Source organism: Lathyrus oleraceus, chromosome 4 (genome assembly GCF_024323335.1).
Source record: "Lathyrus oleraceus cultivar Zhongwan6 chromosome 4, CAAS_Psat_ZW6_1.0, whole genome shotgun sequence".
Classification (NCBI taxonomy): Eukaryota; Viridiplantae; Streptophyta; class Magnoliopsida; order Fabales; family Fabaceae; genus Lathyrus; species Lathyrus oleraceus.
The window spans coordinates 51,644,886-51,665,355 of record NC_066582.1 but is presented as its reverse complement, the minus strand read 5'-3'; the positions used below and the strand labels follow the sequence as shown (position 1 = coordinate 51,665,355).

At 40.1% G+C, this 20,470-nt stretch overlaps 1 long non-coding RNA gene across 5 annotated transcripts; it reads right to left on the bottom strand.

The window, feature by feature from the left end:
* Positions 1-1,919: 1,919 nt before the first annotated feature.
* Positions 1,920-3,887, bottom strand: LOC127073216 (uncharacterized). 5 transcript variants are annotated; one of them, XR_007785694.1, is made up of 4 exons: positions 3,616-3,887; positions 2,832-3,093; positions 2,575-2,730; positions 1,920-2,254 (listed from the first exon to the last, which is right to left on the bottom strand). It is a non-coding gene; the product is annotated as an uncharacterized LOC127073216 (long non-coding RNA). The 5 variants fall into 5 exon arrangements; XR_007785693.1 differs by having other exon boundaries at positions 2,832-2,926; XR_007785692.1 differs by having other exon boundaries at positions 2,575-3,093.
* Positions 3,888-20,470: the final 16,583 nt, after the last annotated feature.

The following is a 20,470-nucleotide window of genomic DNA, read 5'->3' as shown; positions in this document are numbered from 1 at the left end:
GTTTCACCTTTTGTGGGGACAATCTTTTTATTTCTTGTCAACACTGATCATCATTTCCTTTACTCCGTGACAACTCGCTTTACCTGTTTGTTTCCCTTTACAAATTTCGCAATTCAATTGGCCTGTCGCACTTTGAGTGATTTTTTGTAGCTTTAACTTTACATCTTCAACTCGATCTACCTGTTAGTTAAGAGTTTGTTAAAGTTAGTTAGAGGGATCAATTAGTTGGAATTTTCAGTTAGTTAGTTATGAAAAGGGAAGTGAAATGGTTCTGTTAGAAAATGTTGAAGGAATTTAGTTGGCTTGTAATTCCTTGTTGTGTGTATTATGCAGCTGAGAATTATGTTGAGTTGTTAGCAAAAATATGCAGGAATCATAGGCTATGAGTTATGGAAATTTGCAGGAGAATCAGTTGGTTTTGTTGTGAAAACTATGCAGGTGGAAACATTGCTCTAATACAGGTTAGATGGAATAATGTTCTGGTATGAAAAAAAAATGACAATGGATTAAATTATGCCCTGTTAGCCAATGATGCAGAGTTGCCTTATTGTTTTGTGCTATGTTGTGAAAGGTTGCAGTTTGTTATGTGGTGTTCTGTTAATAAATGATACATGGTTGCACTATATTGAATTGTTAAAATGCAAGTGAAACTCATTGGTCGGTTAAAAATGATGCAGGTGGGATTGACTTTGGTTTTACTCTGTCACATTATGCATTGCTTCAATGTACCAATGAATGTTAATGTGTTATGTTGTAGATCAAAGGCCATGAAGTGTGGACTGCATTGGGTGTATTAGATGTTATGTTTGGAAAATGTATATTATGATTGAATATTATATCTTCTTGGATTGAATGCTTGGACATATTGTATTTGAATTGTGTATTGTATATGGAATGCCTAATTTTGAATGGTTAGATTAATGTAATGGAATTAAGAATAACTTTTGGAATGGTCATGTATTATGGTTTATGGACATGATTTAAAAATGAGCATGGTGTGTGTCGTACCCAAAAATTTGTCATCCCCTTTTTCCCAACCTATGACTTGAGATTTATCTGTGCTCATTCATGCCTCATTCATGTACCACTCATGTTAATACTTGTTATAGGCATCATAAATTTAAAGCTGGTGGATCATAAAAACTAGGGTTCTTGCTTGAGATTTGTGGACATTTGCTCATCATATGAGGGGAAACCCTAATTTCATACCCTTTTGAACCTTGGTGCAAGAAGTTCATAACCATGACTTTCATTCATATATTCAAAACCCTAATTGCTTGAGATATGGATTCATAGTATTGAAATCCTAATTCCTGGTTATGATATTGTGGGGTCTTGCAATTGGCTTTTGAGCATACATTGGATCATCTAAGCCCTAATTATGAGCCAATGTGGTGGGGGCTTGTCTGTAGAGCTTCATGTCTGGATTGGAGACCTTGATTAGATTGGGTGCACCATGAAACCCTAATCAGGAAGTCTTAGTCTTAGTGGGCCTTGATTTGGACTTTCACCTTGTTTTGGTTTCAAACCCTAATTCATTAAAGGATACTTCCTGATCATTATTATCATGCTTGATGATTCATTGGGTCCAAAGTCCCATCCAAGTTTTTATTCAATTTACCATTCAAGTTCATTGATCTATACTTCACAATCCATCACATTCAAGGTCATCACAAGGCACGGTTCTTTCAAATGTCATAATTCATTAATTTAAGCACTTGATGCATACATTGGTTCATGCTTCAGGGTGCATGGTTTGGCTCATGTTTGATGGTATTCCAAGGCCATTGGTTCCGGAGTTCATGGATCTCATTCATAATACATTTATTCATGACCATTAATGCACACAAAGATCATGATTCAGAGGATAATTCAAACTTAAGTTTTGGAGGGAAAATTTATAACTTAAATTTAAAACATTTCTTACATTAAACCATGAGAGATTCTTATTCATTTAAAAGTTATTCATTCATACATATACCACTTACCAAGATTCATACAATTTTTTTTACAAAATTGGCAAAGGTTGACTTTGGTCAACCATTGACTTTTTGGTCAACTTAGACCAAAGTCAACCCTATATTTCTCTAAGCTTAAATCCTAAGTTTCTTGGATCTTAAGTCATCATCCTACATCATCCCATTAAGCCCTCCATTCAAGCCTACTTCCACTACAAGAAAGCTTAGTTTGCATTTGGCCATGGAATGTTCATCATGTGTATGTTTCGAGGTCTTGATTCAATGCAAAGTCAGCCCTGCAATACATGAATAAATCAGTCAACCAAAACCCATTGTCATAAAGACTTTTCAAGACATTGTTTTCATCCATGAATAAGCATGCATGGTATAATAAACAAATCAAATTTAGATAACCTATAACTTTGTCTTTGATGCAAGATTGGAAAGGATATCCTTTAATTTGATTTAATTTCCATAACATTCAAATTATCCAACTCAACTCAGTTGTACCCTAACAATCTAATGGGTGGATCAACCCTACTTATTTTTAGCATAGTGCCACAAAATCATGATTAAGAAGCAGCTGCAACAAGGGCAAGAGAAACATGAAACTGACCTAATGTATTCAGACCATGCAGAAGAGAGAGCCTTGCATCATAACAGCGCCATCCAGTCCTAATGCATCCTGTAAAATTCTGCATAATTAAGCATGAAAGAGGTCCCACGGCTTGGCGAAAATCTTGCCATGACTTCAGCTCCAGGTGCAACCCTCCTTATCCAAACAAAATAACCACATCACAAGCAGAAGTGATAAGAGACTAACATTTAATTAACTACTTTAGCTCATGAACATTAGCAATAAACAAACATTACCAAATGTAGAAGCATCAGCCTATATACAATGTATACAGGACCCTGCAACACTGATTCATAATCATCAGTGGCTATCTACAGCAAGCTGCAATGCCCTGCATATCCAATCACAAACATCGAGCAGACCTTAATATGTGCCAAACAACTTGCATCATCATCATGACAGTCAGCAAACAACATTTCTGAATTTCGGGCAACAAAACTTGGAAACCGCGTTTTCATTGCCACTTCCAGCTAGGTAGTTAAGCATCACATACTAACTCTAACAATAACATAAACAAGTAATTAACATTGCTGCAGATTTAACAAAGTAAAAACGAAGCCATGCAAAGTGCATTCACAAGGCCAGCATGCTTGGAAACCAAAATAACATAGCAATAGTTTGTTCTAAACACCATCCTAATCGTAAAAAAGTCATTCAACCGACCCTGCAAAGTTGAAGCTCCACAACAAGCAAACAGAAACCGCACGCACATAATCAACCATGTTAACTGAATTACAAACAAGCAAGTAACTAACTAATAGCATTCTAACAATTTCTAACTAACTCTAACAAAAAGTTAACAGAGATTTAACAGCTAACAATTTGGCATAACTGAGAGTTAACAGAGTCTCACTCTGTTAACTCTGGAACCCTATATAAAGCCTCATCACTGCTTCTTCCAGGGGGGGTTCATTCATTCTCGCACTTCTCTCCCCCGATCCATCCCTCACGTAGCATAGTTGCGAGAAGAAGGAGAAACACGAAATTGAAGAAGAAGCGAAAAGGAGGAGGGAGAAGTACCTGTAAAGCCATAGAAGAATCATTGTGTCGGAGCTCAGATTCCTCGTGCGCAACTAACTCAATTCGACAACTTCAGTCTAGTAAGTTCTTCTTGCTTCATCTTGGTTACACGATGCAATAACGATTCAGTTGATGAAGAGGATGATAGATGCGGTGTCAATGTTTACTGCGGCGTCTTGGTGATTCAGAGATCTCGATGAACCTCGGACTTTTGAATTGAGAGATGGCAAGGTACGCAGAAATCGAAGTGAACAAAGCGTTCATACGTTGTTGCTGAGTTTTAGGCTGATGAGTGAATGGGATCTGGTTGCTTTGATTTATTTGGGCCTAAGGCCCAAACCTCCTATTCATACCCCCGTCCAAGTCTTAACACCTCCTGCCTCTATTTACCTTAATCAATGCTAAATTTCAATTAAGTATTAGTTTATTATGAATTAATTCTGACTAATTTTTATCCTTGATTTTTGTACTTGATTGTGTAAAATAATGTGTTAAATTTAGGATTAGGTTAATTAAATTTGGCTTAATTCTTCATGAATTAACATGTTAATTCCAATTAGTTAATTTTAATTAATCTTGATTGTTAAATCCATGTTAACTAAGTTTTTGTGTAATGACCATTTTTTCCTTAGGGCTTAAAATCTTGATTTTTAATACATGTTCCCCTAGCATAAGACGTGTAAAATCATTCGTTTAACTGATTAATCTTTAGATGATTCAATTCATTTCCATTTCCCATTGGTTGTGTTGACCAAAGGTTGCTTTGGTCAACCAAACCCTTTGTATTGTGCTGTATAATTCTCAAGCCTATTCAAGTGATCAAAAGATCCTTGATCACTTAATAGGACAAGTTCATTGTGCTCAAGCTATTGTGGATATGCTGAATCTCAGGAGCTCAACACCTCAAGGTTCAAATGCAAGATCAAGACTTCGAGTCAACACCAGTCAAGTATTAGCTAGCAAAATGGACTAATTCTCAAACGCAATAAAGGTATCAATATTTGACGATCATAATTCAGATTATGTGGCACGAGCCTTAAGAAATAGAGAAGGAATGAGAGTGGAGAATTTCTATCCTCATTATGAATATCTTTGGGTACGGGACGAATGACCCAATTGCTCATAATATTCACCTCTATTCATAGACTGTAGCGTAATTCAAATTATGGGATTATCAAGTCTTCTTCTACAACAAGTAGCAATACATCACTAAGATCAACACATAAAATCTCCTATAAGCAACTTGTCAATCTTGATTCGAGTTGCACGTTATAAGCCTTAAGAAATAATGAAAGATGAAAGTGGAGAATTCCTATCCTTATCTAGGATATCCTTAAGTACGGGACGAATGACCCAGTTGCTCAAGGTATTCACCTTTGTTCATAGTGCAATTTGAATCATACAATTGACAAGTCTACTTCTTCAAGCAAGCATCATCATTCAACACTTCAACAATGAAGCATTGTTCCTGTCAGCACCTTATGGTTGAACACCCTTTTTTATTCAACTCTTCTATGCCTATGAGATGATCGACCTTGGCATTCATGTTGCCTTGTAGGGTTAGGGACCCAAGCAATTCAATATTTCCTTCCTATAAGGTAATATTAGACATTGGCTATCTTTTTTTTTGCCCCATGAGGTGGTGAACCTTTGCAAGTTCATTCTATGCATATGGAGTTATAGACTTTGGCACTTGGTTATGAACCTTGACAATCCCTTGAGTAGCCTTGTAGAGTTACAAACTCTTAGGATTCCCCTTTACTATTAGGTTATGGACCTTGGCAGTCCTTTCCTTTGCCTTGAGAGTTGTGGACTCTGACACATATTCTCTTTGCCTTTTGGGTGATAGACCTTGGCAGTTTAGTTCCTTGCCATTATGATTTATAGACTCTAGTAGTGATACCTTTCCTAGAAGATTGTGAACCTTGACACTACTCTCTCTGCCTCGAACGGTTGTGTGCCTTGGCAATCAATATATTCTCCTTTGTGTCAGCCTTAGTGGGATGAACTACGATTGCTCTAACTTTCTCATTGCACGATGAGAATACGTAGGCACGGGGGTTCGAATCCTCCACGGGCATACTTATTTATTTTCTTCATCCATCTCTATGATACACTCTTATTCTATCTTCATTCACTTCATGTGATACACCCTACTTTTTGAGCCAAGTAAACTATCACTTTGAGCTCTACCTTGTGTCATCTTGTGAATCAAGAGATGTTTTTCTTGATGTCAAACACCTAATTCCTTCTTTTCTGGTATGACAATATGGTGGGTATGCCTATGTCCCTCCACGTCTTAGTATATACCATTTTTACTCTTGAGTTCATATTTTCACCCCTTTTGGAGTTCAAACAAAATAATTCTTTGATTCAAATCATACCTTTATCACAATTCTTTTCATCTCCTACCATTAGTTTCTGTGAACTACAGAGCTCTGAATTCATTATTGCACTATAAGGATACATAGGCATGAGGGTCTCAATCCTCACTGAACATTTTATCTATTTCTTTTTCTTTTCCCATATTCTATCGCAAGTAATCTTTAGATATAACACTCATTTGAGCAAGAACAATCAAAATGATTCCCATGGAGTACCATGGATGTTCGGGGTGTTAATACCTCCCCCTTGCATAATCGACTTCCTTACCCATATTTCTCTTTCCTCAGGTTTTATTGATGTTTTCCCTTTCCTTCGGGAATAAATAAAGTTTGATGGCGACTCTATTGTATGTTCGAGCGTATGATGCGTTCGGGTATATTTCTGCTAGCTTCATCTAGCGACTCTACTGGGGAAACTCTGCTACTTGGAGTGTTTCGTAGTCGCTAAAAGGAGTCAAGCCTAGTTTTGATTGCTTCTCTGTTTGCTTGAGTGTTTGCCTTTATTGATTTACTCGCTTTATTTATCATATTCTTTATTGCTTTAAATATTATTTATACTGACTATTATCTATTATACTCTCTGTTGGGTTGGGATATGTTACATGAGTGAAGCTCTATACCCAAGATGAGTACATACTCATGATAGATTCGTGGATAGTCGTGTACACCTACGTTTCGCGCGTTGGGTTGTCTCGAAAACCACACTCATACTAGATTCACTTGGAAGTACTTATGTCCTATGAGATTTCGCTACGGAAGGGTATTTTCATTTCGAGTCGGTGACTCTGGGAGACCTTCTAGGGACTACCTTTTGAAGACTAAAACATACATGTAAGTGGGATATGGGTTTTTTTTGCAAGAAACCATATACTGTACATACCTTTATTCTCATGGACGTCAGACCTTTGATCCTACATCGGGCAGTATGCTCAAATTATTTGGATTATTTTGTGTTGTTAACATATATTTTGAATATCATTATTGCATTGTTGCATATATGTCGGGGTTTTGAACCTGAGTTATTATACCATCAATGCTTTGAATCTATGGATGTTGCATAATTATCTGCGTTCCATCCCTAATATATGTATTCATTCATGTGCATCTCATGCCCATCAAGAAGAAAGAGCTTACCTTATCCTTTTCTCAGACAAAAAAACGACGACTCTTCGACACCAGTACTTCACAAGAGCTAGCAAGTAGATAATCATGGCAGATTTGGAACAAGAAAATGCTACATAGGGGGAAACCTCGGCTCAGTTCCAAGGTAAAATTGACACCTTTTGAGGGAGCATGAACACCATATTGGAGTACCTTCAAGCTGAGAAGGTTGTTACCTCCATTTCTGCCAATCCTGCTACTGTCGTGGTTACTGATGCCATCATTGTTACCTCTTTTGTTGATGTTGTTATGGACATTGTGATTCAACCTGTAGTAAGCTAGCCGATTTGTCATCCAGATCCTAGTAGGCATGTTATTGCCTATCTGTGGGGGTTACCTCCAAACTTTACTCCCTAAGCTGCTAATGAGAATGCTTTTGTGTCATATCCGTCGATTGATGTACATCCTGCCAATGGTAATTCTGTCGCCCATCCTTGGGGCATGACCATTCACTCTCCTTAGATGGTTAGTGCTGACAACTGTGAGATCAACCCAAAACAGGTTCTTCCAACCTCTGCACCAATTATTGTTAAAACTCCTAATGACAACGAAGATGAGTACAGAGGCCATAAACTTCACTTTCATTTTCCTCCTCGAGCTACTCAACCTACTGTTCAGAATTTGAATCAAGGTGTTCATATACCCCCTCCTTATCTTAAGGCATCTTCTAATGTTGCACCTCCATTTGTGTATCCTAGGGCACCCTCCGCTCCATATCAGGGTCAGTATGGTCAAATTGTTGGTCAGATGGTTAATTCGGGATTGATGTATCCTTAAGGGTATCCCTAGTTTGCTTTTCCACAGTCATTACTCAGGTAACTTCTTAGGCTGTACAACTCCCCAATCATCAAGCTAATCTCTAGCGTCTAATTAGATTGTTTTTGGTTCAAATAAGAACAGGCAGGAAAACTATCGGTTACTAGATGAGAGGATAAGAGTCATTGAAGGTTTCTCTACTTACTGTATGAATGCTAAAAACCTATGTCTAGTTCATAATGTGGTGCGTCCTTCTAAGTTGAAAGCACCAGACCTACCAAAGTACATGGGTTTAAGTTGTCCAAGAAGTCATGTTATTATGTATTGTAGGAAGATTGCATCATATATTGATAATGACGAGCTCATCATCCATTACTTCCAAGACGACTTATTTGGGGCATCCTTGGATTGGTATATGAGCCTGGAACACAGTAAAATCAGATCTTGGAAGGACGTGTTTGAAGCCTTTCTCAAGAAATACAAGTATAACCTGGACATGGCTCCCACCAGGTTACAATTGCAAAATCAAGCCTGCAAGAGTAGCGAGACATTCAAAGAATACTTAGACCTACGCTGACAGATGTTGAATTGGTTAATATCTTAATGAGCACACTCCAAGGTATGTACTATGAGAATATGGTTGGTAGCTCGTCGTCCAACTTTGTCGACATAGTAACCATTGGAGAACGTATTGACAATGGGCTGAAAACAGGGAAGATTGCTAGTGTTGATAACCAAATAGTGGTCAAGGAATCTCAGGGTTTTGCCAAGAAGAAAGAGGTTGAGGAAAGTGTTGTAATAGTAAATGTCTACCCTTAAGTTCAAGCACATATGGCTTATGTGTCATACTACCTTTATCTGTACATTGTCGCTGCCAAATGCTAGCAACCTACATACCACCCTCAGTATCAACAACCTCCACAGGCTCCAATTTCTCATAATCAGCGACCTTCGCAAGATAGTTGAAACCAGAACCAAGGTCAGGGCAGATGTTATGATAGAAAGCGCCTTTAGCATGATCAGATCCCTATATCATATACTCAGTTATTCCCGTATCTTGTTCAGCAAGGGTCGATCGTTCCAAAGGAGATTCTGTTGCCACTTTCCCATGTCAGGCAAAGCACAATCCTAATGCCTTGTGCGCATACCATGTCGAGCATATAGGATATTCTACCAAGGATTGTTGGCTTCTTAAATCCAGAGTACAAGAGATGATTGATCACAAGGTCTTGTCTTTCTCTGAGGCAGAGCTCAATGTCATAACCAATCTGTTATCAGATCACTATGGACAAGTTATGATTGTAGTTAGTGGTGAAGATTGCTCAGATTCATCTGCTTCCTCAAAGGAGTATCAAGGCTAGCAATATCATATTGTTCAATTATGTCTCATTTGTATTTTTCTTTTGTTTGTTAATTGTTGCTTAGTTGTAAAACTTGTCTAGTTTTCAGATGATAATAATAATGAAATAAACGTGCATGTTTTGCTTAAATCCATTCGTGTTCACTCATATATTATTTATCAATATCAAATTGTTTCTCAAACAAAATCAAAAGAGAATGATGCAAATAAAGTGTGCAAGATCGTTACATGTATGCTTTTGAATAAAACCATGTTGATGATGTAAGGCATTGTTAAAATCCTAAACACCATAGATATGAGGAAGATAATCCTTAGTTAATCCCTTTGGGCTTTGAAGTAGAGTTTATTTCTTTACACATAAAATTCTCATGTTTAACTAGGGGCTGGGTAGTCTTCAGTTAGTTTGAACTTGCATTCAAATTTCAAAAGGAGAATATATCATCAAGTGATCAATCATATCATATCCCTCTCAAGAGGATGAGATCACAAATTCAAAATGGTTATCCCTTACCCACAAAAGGAGTGAGATAGTCACGAACCTTGCAACAAATCAAACAAGCAGATGTCACAGGATTTGCTCCAATATAAAAAAATGAAAAATCAAAAAAATCAAAAGCCTGCTAAGTCAAAAGCTTGAAAACAAGATTGACTTAGGAAAAGGCTAGGGCATCCCGGTAGGTTGCAGACCTAAAGGATCAACCCATGCAAAAATAAAGGGAAGGAAAAAAAAGAACAAGAGGATCAACAAACACGATCCTCAACAAGAGCAAATCTATGTGTCTGCAAACAAAAGCATAATGTGAGTGACTGTCACTCCAAATTCTCATGGGTTCATTAACCATCATCGTTACTACTCAAAATCCTTTTCTTAAAGATGGACGCTTGCTTTAGGATAACTGAATGTATGACTGGAGAATATCACGGAGAATGGGTGGGTTAGAATATGTTTTGAGCCTTATATCCTTTCTTTCTGAAACCGTGAAAAAGGCCACGTTACAACCCTTAAAATATCTAATTGAGGCAAGGTTTATTTCGAAAGCATATTATGGTAAGATCGCGTCAAGTTGACTCCTAAAGATTTGTTTGTCAATTGTATTAATGCTGATATAGAATTATAATTGGTGATTCATTCATTATCTATCATAATCTTAGTGAACATATTTGAGTTTTGAAACTTGCATGAGCACGACATTACAAATATCATTTTCAAAATGAGCATGTTTACTTGCGAACATGCACTTGACTTCAAGGAAGCTTACATAATGGGAAGGTTGAACATTTCTTGATATCTGTCGCATTACGCGAAAAACCGGCGGGAAAACGAAACAACAGAGCCGCCACCGTGCGTTATTTATCCCAAAAGAGGGAAAGAAAACGCTCGAAGTAAACCTGGAAAGGACATGGTCTCGCGTGTCATACCCCAAAATTTGCCCATTAATATTTCAAGACATTTTTTCAGGGCACTCCGACTCATTTTTATGACACTGATCTTAAAGGAACGAAGGCCCAACTCACGAATGACCCAAACTGGCCTGTTCGCTACACGCTCGCCTAGTGATAACATGAAATTATATCATATTTTAGGACTTAATTCAATTAAATTTTATCATTATTTATTTCAGTTCACTTTATGTTGTTAGATATTACGCGGTATTTTCTTCCTATTTGTCTCAGGTGGCTTATTTGGAAGCACAAGTAAAAATGGAGGAAAAGAGGTGCAAAAAGGAGAGAAAACGAACCAAATAGCAAAGCCCAGCCCAAAGTACAAGAACACAGGTGTTGCACCTGTGACGAGCGTCACAGAGGCTGTGACGAGCGTCACGCCTTGCACACCCCTGTGACGGACGTCACACATGATGTGACGAACGTCACACCATTCCCCTACATTTTTGGCGCAAGGAACGCCTCAGAGACGTTGAGCGTTGAGGGAGTGTTGAGCCCTATATCCACGCCATGCTTTTATGCACGTTGAAGACCTTTTTGGCAGCGGAAGCGGTTACTGAAGCATATATAAATAGCTACTTGCAAAACCAAAAAGGGCCCCCGAAGCTTTTCCACATTTTTTCCTTTGCCGTTTTCGCTTTTGCATATTTTCTTTTCCAGCAGCTTAGGCATTGTTTTTCCTACGAGTTCTACACTATTTCCCTTGCAATTTCCTATTTCCTTTTTAGCATTTAGTTAATTCTTTTCGCACAATAGTTTCTACAACGGAAACTATTGTGTACCTTTTTACCGGATCTAACCTTACGTTAGGATCTAGTTTATTTCCTTCGTTTTAATTTGTTGTTTAGTTGAAGAATCCAAGAACAAATCCTACCGGCTTGTGGTGGAGTGTTCAGGACTACTGTTTAACTTATTCCGAGTAACCCTAAAGGAAACCCTGAAGGAAAAGCCGGTGGCACCGCTCAATTCGATCCGATCGGCCAATTCAAGGTTGCAATTCAATTGCAAACAGGTTTGCGTTACTATCGCCGCTTTATGTTCCGAATTCACATGTGATACCATAATTGAATTCATAAATATATTTGAGGTTTTGCATGTGGACTTAAGTATGCCTGGATACCTTGAATTGTTGTAATGGATGCCGCTGTTTTTCGCTCTGTTTTGATCTTTGCCCATCTGACCTGTTTTATTATAACCATGCTTTGTTTACCTGATACTATTACTGCTTTGGTGCAACTCTTGATTGCACCCCATTTGGTATTCTGACCTGTTTGCGGAATTTTTTAAGGGCTCACATACTCCCGAAGAAGGTGGCTTGCTAGGTATTCCACTTTATTTGAGGGATACCCTTATGGAGATGGATTCCGAACTAATTAATTTTAATGGGGAGATTCATCCTAATTGCCTAATTAATTTTAATGTGGAAATTCATCTTAAATACTTAATTGTAAAACATGGCCTTTGAATATGTGACCTTGGACCTCTCTTTGTTGCCTTACGGTATTACGGTATTACGGTCATGTCCCGCGAACGTGGGGATACACTTAGCAAAGACCCTTCGATTAAATCATCATAAAATAAATCATAGTCCCTAGGATGTTGCCCTCGAATGATTTTGCCCCTCGATGACCCTTCGGTGTAGCCTACGGTTAAATGATGATCGTCCCTCTGAATGCTAAGGTATCCTTACAAATGTTGCCTTCAATGACCAAGCGATGACCCTACGATGTCCCTTTATATCCAAAGGATAAAATTACTTACTTCTCAATAGTAAGGACAGTTTTACCCTCCTCAGGATAGGAAATGCCCACAAAGACCTCGGATAGGTATAACTCTTAATTGCTGACTCACAACCTAAAACATTTTTCACACGTCACACTTGGTATACATTCACACTAGAATCATTACCAAGTTATACCTTTTCTAAACCGCTTTCAAAATCAAACGAGATAAACACTTTGTATACATTCATACGAGAATCATTACAAAGTTAAACTCTCTTTCAAACATTTTTTAAGCAATTCACCAACACTTTTCAGACAAAAATATAAGTGATCCAGCAATTAAGAGCCCATGGATAACCATGGATACAAAGGGTGCTAACACCTTCCCTTTGTATAATGTACCTCCCGAACCCAAAATCTATTGAGGTCTTTCCTGTTCTTTTCCACCTTTCCTTATTGGATAAAAGAAAAGTCGGTGGCGACTCTTGCTATCCGCGACATTGCGATAAAAAGCAAAATACCCCAAGTCAGTTCACCGAATGACAGAACTGGCGACTCTGCTGGGGACACTAAAAAGAGAGGTTACCTTAAAAACAAGATCACTTATTCCAAATTGTCTGATTTACTTTTAAGGGATTGCTTGGGTATTTTTGAGTGAAAGATCCTACACCCGGATCTAGTATACCTTAGGTAAGTAGCAATAGATCATCGCGACTATCCGGCGTATACTGGAATGGTTAAAATGATGGCTACGGTTAATGTGACACTTTGGATGTCCTGAGGCTCCTCATGTTTACTTGGGGAGAAATTTGGCTTCCGCGTGGTGTCATCAAAGCATTAACCAGACCTTTAGAACCCTAATTGACTCATCCTGGCCATTAGAAAGTAGTGAGATAACTGACTTCGGTTCCGACTAGGGTTGGTTGAGACTCGATACTACACTCCTTGAGATTGGACTTTAGGGAAGCTTCGGTCAACCACTTGGTGTTGCACTGAAGTGGACTTAAAGGAAGGTCAATGATTGGAGATCCTTTTAGAACCCGGTTACTATTCTAGGACAGGTTGAACCAACTAAACTTCAGTGGGGAGGGTACTTACCTATGGAACTCATGCAAGCCTTAAAACCTAGGAATGACGGTTGTGTGACTTGCTTGTGCTTGTTATTTATTTAACCTCATAACATCATAACATCATGACATCATAACATTGTACTAACCATTTCAAGGACTTAGGGATTTAACTTTGCTCTGTTTTGTAAGGCTATGGCTCCCAGGAAGACCATCCGGATCAATTTTGTAGCAATCTCTCCTCAACTGAAGAATTTAGTGTCAGAGCTCCCCGATCATGCCCAGTTCATCAAGAAACACGGTTCTCTCCTCAATTTGGTTACCACTGGTTTCAAAGAAGATATGATGAGAGTTTTATTCCAGTTCTTCGATCCTAAACATCATTGCTTCACATTCCCAGATTATCAGTTGGTACCTGCACTGGAAGAATTCTCCAGACTGCTTGGGATACCTATCCTTGATCAAATACCTTTCAGTGGTTTAGAAAAGGTTCCGAAGTCTGAAGAAGTTGCCGCAGCTTTACACATGACGAAGTCCGACATTGAAGCTAATTGGGTAACAAGGAGTGAAGTTAAGGGTTTACTGGCCAAATTTCTGATAAATAAGGCCCGGGAATTCCTAAAGGTTATGGATGTCCACGCTTTCGAAGATGTCCTAGCATTACTAATCTACGGTTTGGTGTTATTTCCTAATCCAGACCAATTCATAGACATGAATGCTATTAAGATATTTCTCACTCATAACCCTGTGCCCACCTTGCTGGGAGACATTTTGCATTCCCTCCACACTCGTACCATGAAGAAGCAAGGGACTCTCATGTGCTGCATACCTTTGTTGTCTAGGTGGTTTATTTCGCACCTTCCTCAATCAGTCTTGAAGAACGAGCAGAATTTGAAATGGTCTCAAAGGATAATGTCGCTCTCCCACCCAGACATCTGTTGGTGTCCTCAGTTCAAGGAAAATGTTACCATCATTGACCGTTGTGGCGAGTTCCCTAATGTACCACTCCTAGGAATAAGAGGAGGCATTACTTATAATCCTGCTTTAGCTCTGCGACAGTTTGGTTGTGCTCGAAGAGATGGTCCACATGAAATGATCATCGAAGGCATCATGTTCGACTATGACAACGATTCCCAAGGCCTCCGTCAAAGATTTGTACGAGCTTGGGGCATGGTGAAGAGAGGTACGTTAGGACAGAAAAATTCTATTCCTATGGAACCTTATCTCAGATGGGTACGCGCCAGAGCTCGTGAACTTGTCATGCCATATCTTGCAATCGGACCTCAGATTGTCGAACCTGAAGCTGAAGGAGGTGCTCCTCAGATCATTCCTTATCCAGATATGCCTACCAATGTTGAGGAACTAAAGAGATCCTGGATCCAGTTGAGAGAAGAAAGGGATACTTTCGAGACTCAGTTCGTCGCAGAAAGGAAGAAAGTGTTAGAACTTACCAGTCAGCTTAATGAGGAACGAAGACTCAATGCGTATCTTCGCCCAAAAAGAAGCCGCCCCTGGGAGACTTGAGCTTTCATTGTATTTTATTATTATTCCTTTTGTAATGAACATTGGTCAAAGAAATTAGCAATAAACAGTTCTCTCTTGTTGGTGATTTACGCAAAGTTAAATTCCAAAAGTCCTTGAAAACATTTCATACATTGCATAGCATAACATAACACTGCATAACAGGTATTCTACAAGTTCAATGTTCTCACGGTCTTCATTGCAAACAGAAAAATGGATCTCGAATAAACTGTCAAAGATCTCCAGACTCAGAATGCTCAATTCCAGGAGATGATGCTAAGCTTATCCAAGGGGCAGGAGGAACTGAAGGCTCTTTTGCTCGAAAAGAAGAAAGACAAGAAAGCTGTGAGTTTCATTAACCCGGGAAGAAGGCGTAAAGGACAGGCCGCAACAGTCAAGTTTGGAATCCCGAATGGTCCAGAAGAGGGGGCGGAGAATGATTCAGAGGAAGAGAATGCTGATTTCTCCAACCCTGAGGATGACGATGAAGATTATGAAAATGAACAGTACTCTCCAAGAGATGATAAGTACAAGTTGCTGGAAGAACGTATGCTAGCTATGGAGGGTCAGAAGGCGCCCGGTCTGGATTTCGAAAGTTTGGGTCTGGTCTCCGATGTGACCATTCCTCGCAAATTCAAAATCCCCACTTTCACTAAGTACGATGGTGCGTCTTGTCCTCAGATGCATCTGAGAGCTTATGTGAGAAAGATTCAGCCGCATACCACTGACAGGAAGCTATGGATCCATTTCTTCCAAGAGAGCCTATCTGGCACACAGTTGGAATGGTATTATCAGCTCGAGAGCTCTGACATCCGCACCTGGACTGATTTAGCAACAACTTTCTATAAACAGTACCAGTATAACTCTGAACTAGCACCTACCCGGCTACAGTTGCAGAATATGACTATGGGATCTAAAGAAAGCTTTAAAGAATATGCTCAAAAGTGGAGAGATTTGGCTGGCAGAGTCAAACCCCCTATGACTGATAGAGAATTGGTGGACATGTTCATGGGCACACTGACCGGCCCATTCTACAGCCATCTATTGGGAAGTTCCTCATCGGGTTTCACTGAACTTATATTAACAGGTGAACGTGTTGAAAGCGGCATCCGAAGTGGAAAGATACAGGCGGCTACCTCTGCAAGCACCAAAAGATCCTATCAGGGGAGGAACGAATCAAATGCTGTGTACGGTCAAAAGGGTCGTAACAAGAAAAACCGTGACCACAACATTGGAGCAGTTACGATTGCAGCACCACCATCTCAAAACTTCCAGCCCAAACAAGACAGGCCAAGAAGGCAGTTTACCAGGATCAATATGACCTTAGCACAGGCACTGCAGGGGATGCTAAAAGCAAATTTGATTACACTCAGAGATCCTCCTGCGAATCCCAACACTACTTCTTCTCGTTATAATCCCAATGCCAGGTGTGCTTATCACTCCGATAGCCCCGGGCATGATACAAACGATTGCTGGTCACTGAAGAATAAGATTCAGGATATGATCGAAGCTGGAGAAATTGAGTTTGAGCCTCCGGAGACTCCTAATGTCATCACTGCTCCTATGCCTAATCATGACAAGACGGTTAATGCCGTGGATGACGATTCTCACATTTCTAATGTGGCTGACTTAACATCTCCTCTCCAGATCATAAAGAGGAATTTGTTGCAAGCTGGTTTATTTCCAGGTTGTGCTGAAGATTGCAATCTCTGCATACTCCAACCAGATGATTGTTGGGAGTTGAAGAGTGGTATTCAACGGCTGATGGATGATCGTACAGTTCTCTTCGAAAGGATGCCTAAGGCGGAAAATCCCATTGAAGAAATATCTGTGATTGTTAGATCCAAAGTTCCAGTGAAGATTACCGCTACTAAAGCGCCTGTGAAGATTATTGCCAAGCCCAGGGTAGCTCCCCTAATCATTACTACACCTGGCCCGATCCCGTATTCCTCAAGCAAAGCTATTCCGTGGAATTATGGCGGTGATGTTTTCGTCCATGGCGTAAAGCAAATTGACAATTCTATTAATCCTAATGGCATCGTTGGGACTAGTAAAATTACTCGAAGTGGAAGGATCTTCTCTCCGGAAATCTCGCCTCCGGTCCTTGAAACTCGAGGAAAGGAACCAGTCGATCCTCCTCAGTCAGAGGCACCGGTCGAAGTTACTCCCGAAGATATTGCCAAACAAGAAATGGAAGAAGTGCTAAAAATCATTCGCAAGAGTGATTTTGATGTTGTAGAACAGTTGGGGCATACCCCGTCTAAGATCTCGATGTTATCCTTGCTATTATCTTCTGAACCTCATGCCAATGCATTGATAAAATTCTTGAAGACCGCTCATGTACCTCAGGAGACATCTGTCGATCAGTTCGAACATTATGTTGCTCACTTGGCTGTTGACAATGGCCTAGGCTTTTCCGACGCTGATCTGACACCAGCAGGAAAGAATCACAATAAAGCCCTGCATATCTCCATTGAGTGTAGGGGAATCACTTTGTCTCATGTGTTGATCGATAATGGCTCTTCCTTGAATGTGCTGCCGACAACTGTGCTGGATAAGCTGGATTGTAAAAGCATTGAATTGAAACCTAGTGACATTGTGGTACGTGCTTACGATGGTGCGAAGAGTGTTGTCCATGGCGAAGTAGTCATTCCTATCAGGATAGGACCTCAAGTCTTCAACACTACCTTCCACGTAATGAACATTCGTCCTGCCTATTCCTGCTTGCTGGGACGTCCTTGGCTTCATGGGGCAGGTGATGTAGCTTCATCTCTCCATCAAAAGCTGAGGTATCCAACGGAGGGCAAGATTGTCACTGTGTGTGGGGAAGAAGAGTATATTGTCAGTAGTGTGCATACCTTCAGATACGTCGAGATGGATGGTGAATTCTTTGAGACTCCGACTCAGTCATTTGAAGTAGTTCCTCCGACCAATCCTGTCCTTAAGCCAACTCCCTGTGTACCCAAGGTTATTCGTGCTCCTCCTGCTATGATTTCTCTGAAGGACGCTCAAGCCGTGGTTGAAGATGGTGGTCGTACTGGCTGGGGTCAATTGATCAACGTACCGTACAAGTCTGACAAATTTGGCCTGGGGTTCAGCTCGGACAAGAGTCAAATTAATGCTGTAGAAGATGCTGACAGCGATTGCGACCTGGATAGCTGGATTTTCCCAACAATTGGTGACGGACTCAATAATTGGAAGGCTGAAGACACTATCCCGATTTCCTTTAGTCAGGAGTAATTGTTATTTATTTTAGTGTTGCAAATTTTTTTTTACAATTGAACTTCTCTAAGCGTTGTGTCTATGCCCGGGGCACAATAGCTAATTTGTTAAGGGTTTTGTCATCTTCATAGGCATATTCGTATTTAATAAATCAATGGACTTTTTGCATTCAAATATTGCGCTCTTTATCTTTTCTGTCATCTTCCAAACGAGCTATGTTTTCTTACACACACTCACGTAACGAATTGCAGATCCATACCCACTCTGGATCCTGTTGACAATAGTTCTACTACTGTTCATTATGACTTTGAAAATCCGATCTACCAAGCCGAGGATGGAAGTGAGGAAGATTGTGAAGTACCTGGAGAACTTGCCAGACTGTTACTGCAGGAGGAAAGGACTATACAGCCACACGAGGAGTCAGTTGAGGCTGTAAATCTGGGTACTGAAGTAAACAAGAAAGAAGTCAAAATAGGAGCAGGCTTGGAAAACAGTGTCAAGAGAAGGTTGATTCAGATGTTGCATGACTATGTAGAGATTTTTGCTTGGTCTTATGAAGACATGCCAGGACTGGATACCGATATAGTAGTGCATCGACTGCCAACGAGGGAAGAATGTCGTCCTGTTAAGCAAAAGGTTCGTCGCATGCGTCCTGAAATGTCTGAGAAAATCAAAGCCGAGGTGATGAAACAATTTGATGCAGTTTTTCTGGCTGTTACTTCTTATCCTCAATGGGTTGCTAATGTGGTACCAGTGCCAAAGAAGGATGGTAAGGTGCGAATGTGTGTAGATTACCGAGACCTGAATAAAGCGAGCCCCAAGGATGACTTTCCACTTCCGCACATTGATGTTCTGGTAGATAATACCGCTCAACACAAGGTGTTCTCATTCATGGATGGGTTCTCAGGTTACAACCAGATTAAGATGGCGCCTGAGGACATGGAGAAAACTACGTTTGTGACGCAATGGGGCACGTTCTGTTATAAAGTAATGCCATTTGGTTTAAAGAATGCAGGGGCAACGTACCAGCGTGCTATGGTGGTTTTGTTCCATGATATGATCCATCATGAAATAGAAGTATATGTGGATGACATGATAGCCAGATCTCATACTGAGGAGGAACATCTCGATCATTTATACAAACTGTTCGAGAGGTTGAAGAAATACAAGTTGAGGTTGAACCCGAACAAATGTACCTTTGGGGTAAGGTCCGGCAAACTCCTGGGCTTTATTGTCAGTGGTAAAGGGATTGAGGTTGACCCGGCCAAGGTGAGAGCTATTCAAGAAATGCCAGTTCCCAGTACAGATAAAGAAGTCAGAGGTTTCTTGGGACGCTTGAATTACATTGCCCGATTTATCTCCCATTTGACCGCCACCTGCAAACCCCTCTTCAAGTTACTGAGAAAAAATCAAGGGATGATATGGAATGAGGAATGTCAAGAAGCTTTTGACAAAATCAAGAAGTATCTTCAAGAACCTCCAATTCTGATGCCACCAGTTGAAGGAAGACCTCTAATCATGTATTTAACCGTGTTAGAAAATTCAATGGGGTGCGTGTTGGGACAACATGACGAGTCCGGTCGAAAAGAGCATGCCATATACTACCTTAGCAAAAAGTTTACCGACTGTGAAACAAGATACTCACTGCTCGAGAAAACTTGTTGTGCTTTGGCCTGGGCTGCTCGCCGACTGAGACAGTATATGTTGAATCACACCACTTTATTGATTTCTAAGATGGATCCTATCAAATACATATTTGAGAAACCCGCTCTCTCCGGAAGAATAGCAAGATGGCAGATGATTCTAACAGAGTACGACATCCAGTATACTACCCAGAAAGCAATCAAAGGAAGCGTGCTAGCCGATCATTTGGCTCATCAAGCAGTGGATGATTACCAATCTATGAATTTTGAGTTCCCAGATGAGGATGTCATGCTTGTTACTGATTATGAAGAACCTGGACCGGATGAAGGACCCGAACTAGGATCCCGATGGACTATGGTTTTCGATGGGTCTTCTAATGCATTGGGCAATGGTGTTGGTGTGGTAATCATTTCTCCCGAGGGTTACCATACGCCTTTCACTGCTAGACTATGTTTTCATTGTACCAATAATATGGCTGAGTATGAAGCATGTATTTTGGGACTCAAGGCTGCTATAGACCGGCGGGTCAAGTTTTTGAGTGTGTACGGAGACTCAGCATTAGTAATCAGTCAG